The following is a 15,661-nucleotide window of genomic DNA, read 5'->3' as shown; positions in this document are numbered from 1 at the left end:
ATGCTGAATACAACAGTAGTAGACCTCACAGTGAAATGCTGAATACAACAGGTGTAGTAAACCTCACAGTGAAATGCTGAATACAACAGTAGTAGACCTTACAGTGAAATGCTGAATACAACAGGTGTAGTAGACCTCACAGTGAAATGCTGAATACAACAGGTGTAGTAAACCTCACAGTGAAATGCTGAATACAACAGGTGTAGTAAACCTCACAGTGAAATGCTGAATACAACAGTAGTAGACCTTACAGTGAAATGCTGAATACAACAGTAGTAGACCTTACAGTGAAATGCTGAATACAACAGGTGTAGTAAACCTCACAGTGAAATGCTGAATACAACAGGTGTAGTAGACCTTACAGTGAAATGCTGAATACAACAGTAGTAGACCTTACAGTGAAATGCTGAATACAACAGGTGTAGTAAACCTCACAGTGAAATGCTGAATACAACAGGTGTAGTAGACCTCACAGTGAAATGCTGAATACAACAGGTGTAGTAGACCTCACAGTGAAATGCTGAATACAACAGGTGTAGTAAACCTCACAGTGAAATGCTGAATACAACAGGTGTAGTATACCTCACAGTGAAATGCTGAATACAACAGATGTAGTAGACCTTACAGTGAAATGCTGAATACAACAGGTGTAGTAAACCTCACAGTGAAATGCTGAATACAACAGGTGTAGTAGACCTTACAGTGAAATGCTGAATACAACAGGTGTAGTAGACCTGACAGTGAAATGCTTACTTACAGGCCCTTAACCAACAATGCAGTATTAAGAAAATAGTAAGAGATAAGAATAACAAATAATTAAAGATCAGCAGTAAATAACAATAGCGGGACTATATACAGGGTGTACCGGTACAGAGTCAATGTGGAGGCTATATACAGGGGTTACCGGTACAGAGTCAATGTGGAGGCTATATACAGGGGGTACCGGTACAGAGTCAATGTGGAGGCTATATACAGGGGGTACCGGTACAGAGTCAATGTGGAGGCTATATACAGGGGTACCGGTACAGAGTCAATGTGGAGGCTATATACAGGGGGTACCGGTACAGAGTCAATGTGGAGACTATATACAGGGGGTACCGGTACAGAGTCAATGTGGAGGCTATATACAGGGGGTACCAGTACAGAGTCAATGTGGAGGCTATATACAGGGGGTACAAGTACAGAGTCAATGTCAATGTGCGGGGACACCTGGTGTCGAGGTAATTGAGGTAATATGTACATGTGGGTAGAGTTATTAAAGTGACTATGCATAGATAATAACAGAGTAGCATCAGAGTAGGGGGGGGGGTGTCAATGCAAATAGTCTGGTAGCCATTTGATGAGCTGTTCAGGAGTCTTATGGTTGGGTTTAGAATCTATTTAGGAGCTTCTAGGAACTAGACTTGGCACTCCGGTACCGCTTGCCATGCAGTAGTAGAGAGAACAGTCTATGACTATGGTGGCTGGAGTCTTTGACAATTTTTAGGGCCTTCCTCTGACACAGCCTGGTATAGAGGTCCTGGATGGCAGGAAGCTTGGCCCAGGATATACTACACACTACCCTCTGTAGTGCCTTGCAGTCGGAGGCCGAGCAGTTGCCATACGAGGCCGTGATGCAACCAGTCAGGATGCTCTCAATGGTGCAGCTCTAGAACCTTTTGAGGATCTGAGGACCCATGCCAAATATTTTCAGTCTCCTGAGGGGGAATAGGTTCACGACTGTCTTAGTGTGCTTGGACCATGTTAGTTTGTTGGTGATGTGGATGCCAAGGAACTTGAAGCTCTCAACCTGCTCCACTACAGCTGAGAAAGGGGACATGTTCGGTCCTCCTTTTCCTGTAGTTGTAAGGCGTCTCGGTGTAGCAGGTAAGACATATTCCAAGAAGGAAAATATTTAAGCTCACAAATACAGACCAACTTACAACGGACACGCACAAAACCATGGGGGAACCAGACGGTTAAATAAGGAACATATAATTATGGGAATGGAAACCAGGAAACAATGAAGACAAAACAAATGGAAAATGAAAAGTGGATCAGTGGAAAACCGGTGATGTCGACCGCGGTACGCCGCGCAAACAAGGAGAGGGACCAACTTCGGCGGAAGTCGTGACAGTAGTCCACAATCATCTCCTTTGTCTTGATCACGGTGAGGAAGAGGTTGTTGTCCTTCACCACACGGTCAGGTCTCTGACCTCTTCCCTATAGGCTGTCTCATTGTTGTTGGTGATCAGGCCTACCACTGTTGTGTCGTCAGCAAACTTAATGGTGTTGGTGTCGTGCTTGACCGTTCAGTCACGAGTGAATAGGAAGTACAGGAGGGGGCTGATTACGCACCACCTGGGGGGCCCCCTGTGTTGAGGATCAGCGTGGTAGACGTGTTGTTACCTACCCTTACCACCTGGGGGCGGCCAGTCAGGAAATCCAGGATCCAGTTGCAGAGGGAGGTGTTTTGTCCCAGGGTCCTTAGCTTAGTTATGAGCTTTGAGGGCACTATGTTGTTGAACACTGAGCTGTAGTCAATGAATAGCATTCTCACATACAGTAGGTGTTCCTTTTGTCCAGGAGTGAAAGGGAAGTGTGGAGTGCAATAAAGATAGCATCATCTGTGGATCTGTTGGTACGGTATGCAAATTGGAGTGTGTCTAGGGTTTCTGGGATAATGGTGTTAATGTGAGCCATGACCAGCCTTTCAAAGCACTTCATGGCTACAGATGTGAGTGCTACGGGTCGGTAGCCATTTAGGCAGGTTACCTTAGTGTTCTTTGGCACAGGGACTATGGTGGTCTGCTTGAAACATGTAGGTATTACAGACTCAGACAGGGAGTGGTTGAAAATGTCAGTGAAGACACTTGCCAGTTGGTCAGTGCATGCTCCCCCTCACTCTTCTCTGCTACTCTCTGTTATTATCTATGCATAGTCACTTTAATAACTCTACCTACATGTACATATTACCTCAATTATTATATTACCTCAATTACCTCAACACCGGGGCCCCCGCACCATGACTCTCTACCGGTCCCCTCCTGTATATAACCCCGCTATTGTTATTTACTGCTGCTCTTTCATTATTTGTTAATATTTGTTATTCTCATCTCTTACTTTTGATGCCATTTCACTATGAGAAGCCTGTCAATAAAAATAACACTTGATTTGACTGGATAAAAAAAAAAAAAAGTGTCACCTGTTGATCCAGGGAGTCAGGACGGGCCTCATTCTGTGATCCAGGGAGTCGGGACTGGTCCTCATTATGTGATCCAGGGAGTCAGGACTGGTCCTCATTATGTGATCCAGGGAGTCAGGACTGGTCCTCATTATGTGATCCAGGGAGTCAGGACTGGCCCTCATTATGTGATCCAGGGAGTCAGGACTGGCCCTCATTATGTGATCCAGGGAGTCAGGACTGGTCCTCATTATGTGATTCAGGGAGTCAGGACTGGTCCTCATTATGTGATCCAGGGAGTCAGGACTGGTCCTCATTATGTGATCCAGGGCATCAGGACTGGTCCTCATTATGTGATCAAGGGAGTCAGGCCTGGTCCTCATTATGTGATCCAGGGAGTCAGGACTGGCCCTCATTATGTGATCCAGGGAGTCAGGACTGGCCCTCATTATGTGATCCAGGGAGTCAGGACTGGTCCTCATTATGTGATCCAGGGAGTCAGGACTGGTCCTCATTATGTGATCCAGGGAGTCAGGACTGGTCCTCATTATGTGATCCAGGGCGTCAGGACTGGCCCTCATTATGCGATCCAGGGAGTCAGGACTGGTCCTCATTATGTGATCCAGGGAGTCAGGACTGGCCCTCATTATGTGATCCAGGGAGTCAGGACTGGCCCTCATTATGTGATCCAGGGAGTCAGGGCTGGCCCTCATTATGTGATCCAGGGAGTCAGGACTGGTCCTCATTATGTGATCAAGGGAGTCAGGACTGGTCCTCATTATGTGATCAAGGGAGTCAGGACTGGCCCTCATTATGTGATCCAGAGAGTCAGGACTGGTCCTCATTATGTGATCCAGGGAGTCAGGACTGGCCCTCATTATGTGATCCAGGGAGTCAGGACTGGTCCTCATTATGTGATCCAGGGCGTCGGGACTGGTCCTCATTATGTGATCCAGGGAGTCAGGACTGGCCCTCATTATGTGATCCAGGAGTCAGGACTGGTCCTCATTATGTGATCCAGGGAGTCAGGACTGGTCCTCATTATGTGATCCAGGGAGTCAGGACTGGCCCTCATTATGTGATATATTGTATTTTGAACATAACCCTTTACTTGTAAATCACAAAACGTTCTTCAAATGGACTTCCAATGTATCTTAAATGATACAACAAATATGAAGATAAGTAGTGGTGTCGCCGGTCCAGAGAAGGGTGGGTGGGCTGCGTGAGGAAATAGGCTAACTGTCTGTTTACTTAACCCTAAACTAGCTGTCTGTTTACTTAACCCTAAACTAACTGTCTGTTTACTTAACCCTAAACTAACTGTCTGTTTACTTAGCACTAAACTAACTGTCTGTTTACTTAACCCTAAACTAACTGTCTGTTTACTTAACCCTAAACTAGCTGTCTGTTTACTTAACCCTAAACTAACTGTCTGTTTACTTAACCCTAAACTAACTGTCTGTTTACTTAACCCTAAACTAACTGTCTGTTTACTTAACCCTAAACTAACTGTCTGTTTACTTAACCCTAAACTAACTGTCTGTTTACTTAACCCTAAACTAACTGTCTGTTTACTTAACCCTAAACTAACTGTCTGTTTACTTAACCTAAACTAACTGTCTGTTTACTTAATCCTAAACTAACTGTCTGTTTACTTAACCCTAAACTAACTGTCTGTTTACTTAACCCTAAACTAACTGTCTGTCTACTTAACTCTAAGCTAACTTTCTTCTTGTCACTTTCCCATAGTGTTTCATAAAGAAAATGTTTTGAATAATGAAGCAATCAATTAAAAGTAAATCGGTGACAACTTGATCAAACATTAACAAAGGTAGTTGTGGTTCTCGGCAACTTGAACCAGCGCTGAACTTTGAGCAGCGAGGTTCATTTCTCCTCCCTTGGCCTTATGTTTCTGCTCTGTTCTCCTCAGATTGAAGCACATCCCACCCCATCACCCAGACAGATGTAAACAACTTGGGTTGGGCACAGGTGGAACAGGCCGCAACAAAGGATCTCACATCCCCAATCATGTTGGGCCACCAGAATTTCCGCCTCAGGAACTCCAGTGTCCGATTAACCCCTGGATGCCCAGTTCGTTTAGAGGAGTGTCCCCATTGTAGTACTCGGGACCGGGCTGATATCGGAACGTAAAGTCTGTTCGTGGGTCCCCTACCAGGGTCATCTCTCTCCCTGATTCTCACCAGATTGCAAGCGTTGTGGTGGTCCAGTTTGGTGAAAATTGGGCCCCTTGGGCCAACCCCAAGGCGAAGGACATCAGGGGTAGGGTGTAACGATTCTTGATCGTAATCTGGTTCAGCCCTTGTAATCAATGCAAGGATGCAGTCCTCAATCTTTCTTACCCACAAAGAAGAAACCTGCACCAGCTGTGGATGTAGAGGTGCGAATGAATCGAGCCTCCAGTGACTCCCGGATGTAACTGTCCATGACTGCTGCTTCAGGTGTTGAGAGGGAGTACAGATGACCCCGGGGAGGTGTGGAGCTGGGTAGGGGTTCTATGGCACAATCATATGGACAATGGGTGGGGAAGGGTGGCGACTTGCTTCTTACTGAAGATGTCGAAGTATTCAATATGCAACTTTTCAGGGAAGTTAGGAACCAACATACACAGACAGTTAAGAAAGCAAAGGCAAACTTTTTCAAACAGAAATTTGCATCCTGTAGCACAAACTCCAAAAACTTCTGGGACACTGTAAAGTCCATGGAGAATAAGAGCACCTTCTCACAGCTGACCACTGCACTGAGGTTAGGAAACACTGTCACCACCGATAAATCCGTGATAATTGAGAATTCCAATAAACACTTTTCTATGACTGTCCATGCTTTCCACCTGGCTACCCCTACCCCGGTCAACAGCCCTGCACCCCCCACAGCAACTTGCCCAAGCCTCCCCATTTCTCCTTCACCCAAATCCAGATAGCTGATGTTCTGAAAGAGCTGCAAAATCTGGACCCCTACAAAATGAGCTGGGCTAGACAATCTGGACGCTTTCTTTCTAAAATTATCTGCCGAAATTGTTGCAACCCCTATTACTAGTCTGTTCAACCTCTCTTTTGTGTCGTCTGAGATTCCCAAAGATTGAAAAGCAGCTGTGGTTATCCCCCTCTTCAAAGGGGAGTACACTCTAGACCCAAACTGCTACAGACCGACCTATATCTATCCTACCCTGCCTTTCTAAGGTCTTCGAAAGCCAAGTCAACAAACAGATTACCGACCATTTCGAATCACACCGCACCTTCTCTGCTATGCAATCTGGTTTCAGAGCTGGTCATGGGTTCACCTCAGCCACGCTCAAGGTCCTAAACGATATCTTAACCGCCATCGATAAGAAACAATACTGTGCAGCCGTATTCATTGATCTGGCCAAGGCTTTCAACTCTGTCAATCACCACATCCTCATCGGCAGACTCGATAGCCTTGGTTTCTCAAATGATTGCCTCGCCTGGTTCACCAACTACTTCTCTGATAGAGTTCAGTGTGTCAAATCGGAGGGCCTGTTGTCCGGGCCTCTGGCAGTTTCTATGGGGGTGCCACAGGGTTCAATTCTCGAGCAGACTCTCTTCTCTGTATACATCAATGATGTCGCTCTTGCTGCTGGTTAGTCTCTGATCCACCTCTACGCAGACGACACCATTCTGTATACATCTGGCCCTTCTTTGGAAACTGTGTTAACAACCCTCCAGACGAGCTTCAATGCCATACAACTCTCCTTCCGTAAATGTATATGCATGCTCTTCAACCGATCACTGCCCGCCCGTTCTGCATCACTACTCTGGACGGTTCTGACTTAAAATATGGGGACAACTACAAATAGCTAGGTGTCTGGTTAGACTGTAAACTCTCCTTCCAGACCCATATCAAACATCTCCAATCCAAAGTTAAATCTAGAATTGGCTTCCTATTTCGTAACAAAGCATCCTTCACTCATGCTGCCAAACATGCCCTAAACTGACCATCCCACCTATCCTCGACTTCGGCGATGTCATTTACACAATAGCCCCCAACACTCTACTCAATAAATTGGATGCAGTCTGTCACAGTGCCATGCCATGTTAAATGGCGTCCCTTGACAAGGCAAGATCAAGATGTATGTCAGGAGAAGAACAGTATTATCATAAGGAGACATATACTCGGAATATGGAGGAGGAATGGAGGGAAAAAGAGAGGCAGAGGTCTAAGAGAGAGAGAGGAAGAGGAGGTCTAAGAGAGAGAGGGAGGATTAAGGTCGAGTCATTTAAAAATGGTGTAAAAAACGGAGATGGTTTGTTAAAGTGGTAGAAAATGTAAGCAGAGTGAGTTGAATACAGGAGGAGGAATGGAAGTGAAGGAGGGTGAAGTATCTGAGGTGGTAGGTGTGGTGAAGTTCTCGGAGCCTGAGGCTTACACCGAGGGTCAGGTTAAAGATGATTCTACGTTAGTAGGAAATTAGTAGGAAATCAAATCAAATCAAATCAAATTTTATTTGTCACATACACATGGTTAGCAGATGTTAATGCGAGTGTAGCGAAATGCTTGTGCTTCTAGTTCCGACAATGCAGTAATAACGAACAAGTAATCTAACTAACAATTCCAAAAAAACTACTGTCTTATACACAGTGTAAGGGGATAAAGAATATGTACATAAGGATATATGAATGAGTGATGGTACAGAGCAGCATAGGCAAGATACAGTAGATGATATCGAGTACAGTATATACATATGAGATGAGTATGTAAACCAAGTGGCATAGTTAAAGTGGCTAGTGATACATGTATTACATAAGGATGCAGTCGATGATATATGATATATGATATAGAGTACAGTATCTACGTATGCATATGAGATGAATAATGTAGGGTAAGTAACATTATATAAGGTAGCATTGTTTAAAGTGGCTAGTGATATATTTACATCATTTCCCATCAATTCCCATTATTAAAGTGGCTGGAGTAGAATTAGTGTCATTGACAGTGTGTTGGCAGTAGCCACTCAATGTTAGTGGTGGCTGTTTAACAGTCTGATGGCCTTGAGATAGAAGCTGTTTTTCAGTCTCTCGGTCCCAGCTTTGATGCACCTGTACTGACCTCGCCTTCTGGATGACAGCGGGGTGAACAGGCAGTGGCTCGGGTGGTTGATGTCCTTGATGATCTTTATGGCCTTCCTGTAGCATCGGGTGGTGTAGGTGTCCTGGAGGGCAGGTAGTTTGCCCCCGGTGATGCGTTGTGCAGACCTCACTACCTTCTGGAGAGCCTTACGGTTGAGGGCGGTGCAGTTGCCATACCAGGCGGTGATACAGCCCGCCAGGATGCTCTCGATTGTGCATCTGTAGAAGTTTGTGAGTGCTTTTGGTGACAAGCCGAATTTCTTCAGCCTCCTGAGGTTGAAGAGGCGCTGCTGCGCCTTCCTCGCGATGCTGTCTGTGTGAGTGGATCAATTCAGTTTGTCTGTGATGTCTGTGATGTGTATGCCGAGGAACTTAAAACTTGCTACCCTCTCCACTACTGTTCCATCAATGTGGATGGGGGTGTTTCCTCTGCTGTTTCCTGAAGTCCACAATCATCTCCTTAGTTTTGTTGACGTTGAGTGTGAGGTTATTTTCCTGACACCACACTCCAAGGGCCCTCACCTCCTCCCTGTAGGCCGTCTCGTCGTTGTTGGTAATCAAGCCTACCACTGTTGTGTCGTCCGCAAACTTGATGATTGAGTTGGAGGCGTGCATGGCCACGCAGTCGTGGGTGAACAGGGAGTACAGGAGAGGGCTCAGAACGCACCCTTGTGGGGCCCCAGTGTTGAGGATCAGCGGGGAGGAGATGTTGTTGCCTACCCTCACCACCTGGGGGCGGCCCGTCAGGAAGTCCAGAACCCAGTTGCACAGGGCGGGGTCAAGACCCAGGGTCTCGAGCTTGATGACGAGCTTGGAGGGTACTATGGTGTTGAATGCCGAGCTGTAGTCGATGAACAGCATTCTCACATAGGTATTCCTCTTGTCCAGATGGGTTAGGGCAGTGTGCAGTGTGGTTGAGATTGCATCGTCTGTGGACCTATTTGGGCGGTAAGCAAATTGGAGTGGGTCTAGGGTGTCAGGTAGGGTGGAGGTGATATGGTCCTTGACTAGTCTCTCAAAGCACTTCATGATGACGGATGTGAGTGCTACGGGGCGGTAGTCGTTTAGCTCAGTTACCTTAGCTTTCTTGGGAACAGGAACAATGGTGGCCCTCTTGAAGCATGTGGGAACAGCAGACTGGTATAGGGATTGATTGAATATGTCCGTAAACACACCGGCCAGCTGGTCTGCGCATGCTCTGAGGGCGCGGCTGGGGATGCCGTCTGGGCCTGCAGCCTTGCGAGGGTTAACACGTTTAAATGTCTTACTCACTTCGGCTGCAGTGAAGGAGAGACCGCATGTTTTCGTTGCAGGCCGTGTCAGTGGCACTGTATTGTCCTCAAAGCGGGCAAAAAGTTATTTATTCTGCCTGGGAGCAAGACATCCTGGTCCGTGACTGGGCTGGGTTTCTTCCTGTAGTCCGTGATTGACTGTAGACCCTGCCACATGCCTCTTGTGTCTGAGCCGTTGAATTGAGATTCTACTTTGTCTCTGTACTGGCGCTTAGCTTGTTTGATAGCCTTGCGGAGGGAATAGCTGCACTGTTTGTATTCAGTCATGTTACCAGACACCTTGCCCTGATTAAAAGCAGTGGTTCGTGCCTTCAGTTTCACACGAATGCTGCCATCAATCCAAGGTTTCTGGTTAGGGAATGTTTTAATCGTTGCTATGGGAACGACATCTTCAACGCACGTTCTAATGAACTCGCACACCGAATCAGCGTATTCGTCAATGTTGTTGTCTGACGCAATACGAAACATCTCCCAGTCCACGTGATGGAAGCAGTCTTGGAGTGTGGAGTCAGCTTGGTCGGACCAGCGTTGGACAGACCTCAGAGCGGGAGCCTCTTGTTTTAGTTTCTGTCTGTAGGCAGGGATCAACAAAATGGAGTCGTGGTCAGCTTTTCCGAAAGGGGGCGGGGCAGGGCCTTATATGCGTCGCGGAAGTTAGAGTAACAATGATCCAGGGTCTTTCCACCCCTGGTTGCGCAATCGATATGCTGATAAAATTTAGGGAGTCTTGTTTTCAGATTAGCCTTGTTAAAATCCCCAGCTACAATGAATGCAGCCTCCGGATAAATCGTTTCCAGTTTGCAGAGAGTTAAATAAAGTTCATTCAGAGCCATCGATGTGTCTGCTTGGGGGGGGATATATACGGCTGTGATTATAATCGAAGAGAATTCTCTTGGTAGATAATGCGGCTACATTTGATTGTGAGGAATTCTAAATCAGGTGAACAGAAGGATTTGAGTTCCTGTATGTTTCTGTCATCACACCATGTCACGTTAGTCATAAGGCATACACCCCCCGCCCCTCTTCTTAGCAGAAAGATGTTCGTTTCTGTCGGCGCGATGCGTGGAGAAACCCGCTGGCTGCACCGCTTCGGATTGCGTCTCTCCGGTTAGCCATGTTTCCGTGAAGCAGAGAACGTTGCAGTCTCTGATGCCCCTCTGGAATGCTACCCTTGCTCGGATTTCATCAACCTTGTTGTCAAGAGACTGGACATTGGCGAGAAGAATGCTAGGGAGTGGTGCACGATGTGCCCGTCTCCGGAGTCTGACCAGAAGACCGCTTCGTTTCCCTCTTTTTCTGAGTCGTTTTTTTGGGTCGCTGCATGTAATCCACTCCGTTACACTGGTTGCAAGGCAGAACACAGGATCCGCATTGCGAAAAACATATTCTTGGTCGTACTGATGGTGAGTTGACGCTGATCTTATATTCAGTAGTTCTTCTCGGCTGTATGTAATGAAACCTAAGATGACCTGGGGTACTAGTGTAAGAAATAACACGTAGGAACAGTAGGAGTGACGTTTTTGGAAAAAGTGGACCCCTGTCTCTTGGCTGATCCATTTGTGGGTTCAGGATGGGTGAAAACAGAGTTGGGTGCTGTGGAATCGGTGAGGGTAACCAGAAGTGGTCTTGTGATAATTCTTTGTGTTTCTGCTGGTTAGAGGGAGAAGGTGCTCTGTGTTAAACAAATGGGGGCAAGAGATGTGAATTGTTTTACTCTCAAGGAAAGGGCTCCACTGAAAGGAGTGATTACTGGGATAGAGGTAAATGTGAAAGTCGACCAACTGAACGGGAAGATTCCGGTGCAACACAGACAGGGTGGCGTGAGTGGTGAAACAGAAGAGTCGTAGTCTGTTATTTAGAGTGTTGATGTTGAGTCTTTCCCCCCCCCCCAAAAGAGATGTTAGGATATATGTTAATCTGTACGAGCTTTTGTGCCGAATAAATTACGTTGTTACAGGTGTCAAGCTTATGGGCATGTGGCAGCAGTGTGTAGGATGGAGGTTCCTATGTGACAGCAGTGTGTAGGAGGGAGGTTCCTAGATGTTCCTATGTGGCAGCAGTGTGTAGGAGGGAGGTTCCTAGGTGTGAGAAGTGTGCAGAAGGGAATGAGACAAAGGAATGTGTAGCATTGGGAAAGTAGTGGTACAGTGCCTTGCGAAAGTATTCGGCCCCCTTGAACTTTGCAACCTTTTGCCACATTTCAGGCTTCCTAACATAAAGATATAAAACTGCATTTTTTTGTGAAGAATCAACAACAAGTGGGACACAATTATGAAGTGGAAGGACATTTATTGGATATTTCAAACTTTCTTAACAAATCAAAAACTGAAAAATTGGGCGTGCAAAATTTTTCAGCCCCCTTAAGTTAATACTTTGTAGTGCCACCTTTTGCTGCGATTACAGCTGTAAGTCGCTTGGGGTATGTCTCTATCAGTTTTGCACATCGAGAGACTGAAATTTTTTCCCATTCCTCCTTGCAAAACAGCTCGAGCTCAGTGAGGTTGGATGGAGAGCATTTGTGAACAGCAGTTTTCAGTTCTTTCCACAGATTCTCGATTGGATTCAGGTCTGGACTTTGACTTGGCCATTCTAACACCTGGATATGTTTATTTTTGAACCATTCCATTGTAGATTTTGCTTTATGTTTTGGATCACTGTCTTGTTGGAAGACAAAGCTCCGTCCCAGTCTCAGGTCTTTTGCAGACTCCATCAGGTTTTCTTCCAGAATGGTTCTGTATTTGGCTCCATCCATCTTCCCATCAATTTTAACCATCTTCCCTGTCCCTGCTGAAGAAAAGCAGGCCCAAACCATGATGCTGCCACCACCATGTTTGACAGTGGGGATGGTGTGTTCAGGGTGATGAGCTGTGTTGCTTTTACGCCAAACATAACGTTTTGCATTGTTGCCAAAAAGTTCAATTTTGGTTTCATCTGACCAGAGCACCTTCTTCCACATGTTTGGTGTGTCTCCCAGGTGGCTTGTGGCAAACTTTAAACGACACTTTTTATGGATATCTTTAAGAAATGTCATTCTTCTTGCCACTCTTCCATAAAGGCCAGATTTGTGCAATATACGACTGATTGTTGTCCTATGGACAGAGCCTCCCACCTCAGCTGTAGATCTCTGCAGTTCATCCAGAGTGATCATGGGCCTCTTGGCTGCATCTCTGATCAGTCTTCTCCTTGTATGAGCTGAAAGTTTAGAGGGACAGCCAGGTCTTGGTAGATTTGCAGTGGTCTGATACTCCTTCCATTTCAATATTATCGCTTGCACAGTGCTCCTTGGGATGTTTAAAGCTTGGGAAATCTTTTTATATCCAAATATCCGGCGTTAAACTTCTTCACAACAGTATCTTGGACCTGCCTGGTGTGTTCCTTGTTCTTCATGATGCTCTCTGCGCTTTTAACGGACCTCTGAGACTATCACAGTGCAGGTGCATTTATACAGAGACTTGATTACACACAGGTGGATTGTATTTATCATCATTAGTCATTTAGGTCAACATTGGATCATTCAGAGATCCTCACTGAACTTCTGGAGAGAGTTTGCTGCACTGAAAGTAAAGCGGCTGAATAATTTTGCACGCACAATTTTTCAGTTTTTGATTTGTTAAAAAAGTTTGAAATATCCAATAAATGTCGTTCCACTTCATGATTGTGTCCCACTTGTTGTTGATTCTTCACAAAAAATACAGTTTTATATCTTTATGTTTGAAGCCTGAAATGTGGCAAAAGGTCGCAAAGTTCAAGGGGGCCGAATACTTTCGCAAGGCACTGTATGGTTGAGAGGCAGGTTGAGGTTTCCAGGGTTAGAGTAGTGCAGAAGTTGACCTATGCTGAGGTAGTGAAGAAAGTAGAGGAAGATGGGTAAAGGGGGAGGGATCCTGAGAGGAGTGGTGTGACTAGTAGATCTGTACTAGAACAGAGATATAAACCAACAAGTGATATATGTTTCAGTAAGATTGGATTTTTAGCATTTATGGCCTGAAGTAGGCCTAAATAGATGTAAATAGTGGAGTAACACATTTTTTGTTGTTGTGAGTGTAGTGTTAGATGGTAAGGTATTTATTTTCAAGCAAAGTATAAGGGAGTTATACTCCAGTCCAGTAGGTGGCGGTAATGCAACATTATTTAGATGCCCGCCGCCGTTAAACGTCAAAGAAGATGACGTCATCTCTGACAGTGCGGAAGTAGGAGTTCCTGGCGCAAACTAGCATTAGCATAATGTCACTTTGACAGCTAGCATTAGCATAATGTCAAGAGACCTATCAGCTAGAAATACTTTATTTTTTTTTTAACCAGATTTGAATAAAAACACAACGTAGAGTTGGTGTCGGTTGCGGAAATACGCTTGGTCTGCGACAATCAAACCAGAGCTATTAATTTAATTAACTACCGTTGTTAGCCTGATTAACGCTAGCTAGAGCTACAGAGAAAAGGTAAGCTTTCTTGACATCAAGTTAGCTAGATGTGTCATTGACCAGCCACTGTTGTGCTAACTAGCTGACGCGATGGTCATGGCTAGTCCGCATTTACCCATGTCAGTCTAGCTAACCTTACCAGTCGAACGGTGTTGTTGACGGAGTTTCTAGCTAATAGGATTTATATGACTAGTTGGCGAGCGAGCTGCCCGTATTTCATTAGTTACCACGGTGTGTAGTTAGCTAACTTATCTTTACTTAGCAAACTCCCGCTAACTAGATATAATCACCGATGGAACTAGAAGCGAAAGTAGGCTGGCTAACTCCGAGAGGACTGGCTGTTTCTCCAGTAACTTGTTTTTGTTGTTGTCATTTAGAAAGTTCGCGTAGAAAACAGGTGACAATTTAATTTAAGGTTGCGTTTCCATTGAACTGGACGTAATGGCGATACACACAACGTTACATAACAGTGTTGATTACAAATGTAGTGGTTGAAGTGTTTCCAGAACCCATTCAGACAAGTTGATCATTACATTGGCGACAGCCTGTATGCTCTCTCACCTCATGTGGGATAGAACGCATTCATTTCATCATATTTGTAACACTTCTGTTTATGTTTAAAAACTAGTTCACTGCATCTGACATGGAGCCCAGCTTAATAATATGACCATATGTCGCAGCTGCGTGCCGTAGTTTTGAAGTAATCGCATAAAAACCAGGCCATGTTTTAGGGCCTTTTTCACCCTGCTCCTGTACCAGTAGAGCTTCCGTCCCTCTCCTCGCCCTGGGCTCCAACCCTCTGCACACATTGACAACATTCACCCTCGAAGCATCGTCACCCGTCGCCCCACAAAAGCAGGGAAAACAACTACTTCAAGGTCTCAGAGCGAGTGATGCCACCGACTGAAAGGCTATTATTGTGCACCCCAAGCAATTTCACAGCGGGTTACACTCCTCTATTAGCTCTGAGCACCAACTCTCTTCCCAGCCCATTGTTCTGCCTTACAATGCCGGCTTCGCGTTAACCCTGTAGGCTCATGTCATTTGTTAATAATAAGAAAAAGGTTAGCAACTTGGTGGGCAAGCTTACTGTTCGCCTGGGTACACGTTGTTGATAGCGATGGCTGGTACATAACTATCATACGTTACACATGTTCTGGTCTTGGTTAACCATTATTTATTTTACAGAAAAAAGTAGTAAAATCTAAACACAACTCATGACCCTGTCCTCTTTTTCAATATGTGGCCGATTTCATTCTTCATTCAAAGACTCAATCATGGACACTCTTACTGACTGTTGTGGCTGCTTTGTGTGATGTATTGTTGTCTCTACTGACTGTTGTGGCTGCTTTGTGTGATGTATTGTTGTCTCTACTGACTGTTGTGGCTGCTTTGTGTGATGTATTGTTGTCTCTACTGACTGTTGTGGCTGCTTTGTGTGATGTATTGTTGTCTCTACCTTACTGACTGTTGTGGCTGCTTTGTGTGATGTATTGTTGTCTCTACTGACCGTTGTGGCTGCTTTGTGTGATGTATTGTTGTCTCTACCTTACTGACAGTTGTGCTGTTGTTTGTGCCCAATAATGTTTGTACCATGTTGCTGTTATGTTGTGCTGCTGCCATGTTGAGATGCTACTATGCTGTGTTGTCATGTGTTGCTGCCTTGCAATGTTGTTGTCTTAG

General features: G+C 45.4%; 1 protein-coding gene across 1 annotated transcript in view; it reads left to right on the top strand.

The window, feature by feature from the left end:
• Window positions 1-13,748: 13,748 nt before the first annotated feature.
• The window catches only part of ikbkg (inhibitor of nuclear factor kappa B kinase regulatory subunit gamma), a 39,048-nt gene continuing 37,135 nt past the window's right edge, over window positions 13,749-15,661 (top strand). Inside the window, 1 exon segment of the mRNA XM_042303596.1 lies at window positions 13,749-13,996. The gene's annotated coding sequence lies outside the window, so the exon portion shown is untranslated.

Source organism: Oncorhynchus tshawytscha, linkage group LG22, assembly GCF_018296145.1.
Source record: "Oncorhynchus tshawytscha isolate Ot180627B linkage group LG22, Otsh_v2.0, whole genome shotgun sequence".
In the NCBI taxonomy this organism is placed as follows: domain Eukaryota; kingdom Metazoa; phylum Chordata; class Actinopteri; order Salmoniformes; family Salmonidae; genus Oncorhynchus; species Oncorhynchus tshawytscha.
Note: the sequence above shows the minus strand (reverse complement) of the source record. Positions and strands in the feature narration are given on the sequence as shown.